The sequence below is a fragment of the Panthera tigris genome, chromosome B4 (assembly GCF_018350195.1).
Source record: "Panthera tigris isolate Pti1 chromosome B4, P.tigris_Pti1_mat1.1, whole genome shotgun sequence".
In the NCBI taxonomy this organism is placed as follows: Eukaryota; Metazoa; Chordata; class Mammalia; order Carnivora; family Felidae; genus Panthera; species Panthera tigris.
Window position 1 is genome coordinate 120,059,169 of NC_056666.1, and position 4,800 is coordinate 120,063,968.

Below are 4,800 nucleotides of genomic sequence, written 5' to 3' on the forward strand. Positions count from 1 at the left end.
CTATACCTTAGTTTTTGCTTCTCTTACTAGTTTGAAGAGATCTCTGGGGTGAGGTAAACAGTTCAGCTATACCAGAATTTCCTGAAGATTCCACATTTTGCCAGACCTCTCTTCACACTTGTAAGATATCTTTCTTCTGTGCAAACGGCGGGTCTGATGTGGAGGAGCTCACAAATTTTAGTCACAAAATCACTCTATACTTGTTTATTGATTGTTGTTTCCTAATGTTTAAGAATTTCACCAGACTTCTTTATTTATTAATTAAAAAAAAACTATTCTTTTTTTAAAGTTTATTTATTTTGAGAGACAAAGTGCGAGTGGGGGAGGAGCAGAGAGAGACAGAGAGAGAATCCCAAGCTGGCTCCACACTGCTAGTGCAGGGCTTGAACCCATGAACCATGAAATCATGACCTAACCCGAAGTCAGATGCTTAACCAACTGAGCCAGCCAGGCACCCCTTCACCAAACATATTTAAAAATAACGTTTCCATTTATAAACCTCACCATTCTACAGTTCTAGAAACAACTAAAAAAACCCAGAATTCTCATTTTATTGAGCTGTTCTTACTCTTGCCACCACACTATGCTATCATCCTTTCCCTTCATTTGCATGGCTAACTTGCACATTAGGTTCTCTTGATTTGACTACACTTAACCCTACCTGCCACCTTGCACAGTGAACAACCTGCGAAACTCTGCATGGTGGCCCTGGACATGGCACTCCTTCCTCATGGTAGAGGATGTTTTACTCAGTAAATAAATTGTAGCAGGTTCAGTTGGAAAAACAGTGTCTATTGTCTGGCTGGCTTTAACCATTCATCCTTCTATCCATACATCCCTCTGATCCCACTCTGTTCTGTGTACTATGATAAGTCCTCGGAATAGAAAACTGAATAGGGCATCACTCCTAGGGAGCTCAAAGTCTACAGGACGAAGTATATAAGTAAATCAAGTATTTTAATTCAGTGTAGTAAGTGCTAAGATAGAAAATTTCACATTAGGTGATCACATACACATTTTTGTTATTGAATTATTTTATTAATATACTATTAAGGTACAAATAATAGAGTATTAAAATATGCTATTCCAAAAAAATGTAACATTAAAATATATTAGTAAAAATACATTGAGTACAAAAGATGTTATTAAATTATTTCCTCAATTAAAAGAAGATCAATTGGGGAGAACCATAGGAGGAAAGTCTGGAAACTGGTTCTGTCTCAGATATTCAATGTAGGTTTGATACCCGTTTTTGATGATCAAGCTTTACAATTTTCTTTACCACCAGCACAAGACTTACATTTTTGGTCATTCCCTGGCATCAGCTGACTCGCAGTCACTTTCTCCCATTGTATTCATATCCTAGCTGCGTGCTCATGACTCCAAAGTGCCATTGCCATGTCTGATTTCCCTGCCAGGCTTTAAAGATGTATTTACAACTGCCTTCCAGAGCTTTCAGCCTGGATATATCCCAGACATCTAAAAACTACACGCTACAAAAGGAACTTTCTTCTGATAGCTCTCTGAATTGAATTTCTTACTCTGTTTAATGGTGTCACAGTCTGTCCAGACTCCCAAGCCAAAAAGTCAGTGTCCTCATGCTCAACACTGTGTTGGCTATCGGCCTTCGCAGCCAGCTGGCTAACACATTCATTATGTTTACCTTAGATATATCTCTAATCTAGAACATCCTCATCATCCCTATTAATACTATCTCAGCTCAAACTCTCCTCATCTCTACCTAGACTAGTACAGCAGTCTTATACCAGCCTCCCTACATCTTAATTCTTCCATGTCCACAAGGTTCACTTTTCCAAATTTATCTGTCTCTCTTTCTGTCTTCCTGTCTTCCTCCCTCCCTCTATTACTACCCTCCCCTGCCACCCATGAAAACCTCTGTTGCCTCCCCATTGGCAACAGAATAAAGTCTAAACGCTTCATATATGGTACTTGAGGGCCTTCCTAACTGGCTTTAACTGACCACCTAACATGTCACCACTGTCTTCAGATGTATCCACACAGTAGTTTTACATAATTCTTTACTGTTCCATTAAGATCCTGATTTTGCACATGCTGTGCCATCTGAGTGGATACCCTTCCTTACACTCTCCTAGAATTTTTTTTCTTCAAACCTACCTAAGAGGTGACTTCCTCTGTGAGTTCTTTTCCTTTTCCCCTCAGCATATTTAATTATTCTTTCCATTTCCATTGGCAATTCCTATTGACATCTTGAATTCTGCTCTTGTTAGACTGCAAAATAGTTTTCTTTTCATGTATAGCTGGCCAACTATATGTAAAGTTCTTGAATTGAGAATTAGTGTCTTAATTATGTATTTGTTTGGTCAGTGTAGAGCCTGAAATGTAGTTAGTATATTTTCTATGACCATTTAAACTGCAGATTAGACAGTTGAAGAGAGAATTAGGCCTAGAAAATAGAGCCGAAGCAATTATCCCCAAGTGCAGGATAAAGAGATAGGAGGTAGGAAAAACAAGAAAGGGGAGGTTGAAATATAGAAGACAGAATGAGAAAGTCCAATATAAAATTAATAGAAATCCTGTTTTGGATTAAGAGAATAGAAAGAATGGAGAGAGATAGAATATTAAAAAAAAATGAGAATTTTCCAGAATTGATGAGAGACACAAATCTTTTGATTCAAGAAACGCAATGAGTGCCAAGCAGAATAAGTAAAACTAAATCCACATATTATAAACATATCATGGTGAGTCAGCAAAACACAAAGAGAAAAATATTAGAATTCTAAGGGAAAAAAACAGATTTCCTGCAAATGAGAAATAAACTGAGGATAAACTTTCCAATAATAATGATAAAGGCCAGAAGACAGTGGATTGGTATCTTAAAAGTGCTGAAGGAAGTAACAGTCAGTTCAGAATTCTAAGTCCAGTTAAGTGATTATTGAGGAAAGAGGTTAGCATAAGAACATTTTTGGGAAAAGATTAGGAAAGTGTACCCGGTGCACACCTACTGAAATAATGACTGAAAAGTCTATTTTGGAAAAGAAGGAAACTGAACCTAGAAGAAAGGACTAAGATGAAAGAAATAAGGGGAAAATGCATATATACACATATATACATATATATGTTTTTTTAATTCCAAAAGATACCTCTAGAACCTCTTGAATAGTTTTTAACCAAAAATGATTTTACCTCATGGTGGACATTTGGCAATTTCAGGAGATATTTTTGGTTGACACAAGTGGGCAGAAGGTATGACAGACATCCAGTGGGTAGAGGCCAGGAATGCTGCTAATCATCCTGCAGTGCATGTGACATGGTCCCGAACTCATTGTTTCATGTTCACCACTAATTCTTAATGCTACTTTCCTCCTTGGAGTTTCTCTTCCTGTGTGTTACACCTTGTCCTAGCAGTGGGCCCTGCCTTTGTGGCATTTCCAGAGCTCTGTTCTCTCTGCTCTATCTGGGCCTATCCTTGATAAAGTATGCCTTTGGCATTTTTGATTTTCCCTTTTCCATATTTCTTTGTGTCTTTTAACTATTCCTAAATCTTATCTCATGCCAAACCTAGACCTTTTCTCTTTTTGTTCCTTTATATCAGTTTTTCACCCTTGGCATTATTGACATTTTAGAGTTGAGTAATTCTTTGCTGTGGGGCTGTCCTGTGCACTGTAGATGTTTAGCAGCATCGCTGGCCTCTACTCAAATGGCTGCTAGTTGTGACAACCAAAAATATCTCCAAACGTTGCCAAATGTCCCCGGATGGAGGGTGCAAAATTGCTCCCAGTTAAGAACCACTGATTTACACCAATTAATCTGGTCCTGTTCTCTGGAGTTCTGCTTAGTAGGAGTATTCTGATAACCTAATTGTTGAGAATGTGTTTGTAGGTTATAATGACTTTTAGCTTATATTTAACAAGAGCCTTTTGCGAACTGTATCCTAGTCAGAAGCATGGAGGGGATTTCCTTCCAAAGAGGGAGATTTACCCCCAAGTTTAAGGTGACACCTTTGTACTTGCCTACTGGCTCCCAGTTTGCAGTCCTCTGAGATTATGTCATAAATCAGAACTTTTCCATTTTTGTCCAAGACCATTGGTAATCTCCCTTCACACACGGGAATAAGCAAGAACTCATTCCTTGTGTGTTGTGGCCTTCTTCTTCCCCTCTTAGGTTATGCCACTTTCCCCCTAGTGGTCTCCTGGTAGAGTTGGGTCTTAGAAAGAGATTCTTAATGAATTCCAAACACTCCTTATGGATTTTAAATATGTTCCTCATTTGTGAAAGGAAAGGAAGATGTGAAATGACTATTTTCTGTTTCAGATTGGTGATCATTTCCCAAGAGTCTTGCTTTTACCTGTGTACCTATAATCTAAGCACAGCACTATGTCTTGCTATAGGATGGAAGGTGTTCTCTTGCCTCGTGAGGCTTACCAGTGCTTCTGTATGTGTGAGCTCTGAAAACTTGAGATATGACAAACTATGGTGATGCCAAGGATTTGCCTGAAGATATAGAGTACTTTAGAAGAGCTCTCTATTTAATGGCATGAATTTAATTTCTTTCAACAAATTGTGACCAGATACATTCAGAATTGATGCTGAAGGAAACAGGGGAGTTCTAAATTTCAGAGGTAAGGTGCCACAAAAAGTGACCCTGCAACTTGAGCTACTGGTATGACCATGAGAGTAATCTGACCCAGCTGGGACATCAGTGGTCTCCCTTTTAGAGATGCCCAGAAATGCTCACTGGCCTGCCCCTGCTTGCATACTGTGTGCCCAGTCAGTCTAAAGCCAAAATGTCTGCTTGAGTGTTAGCCCAGCTCAATTCAT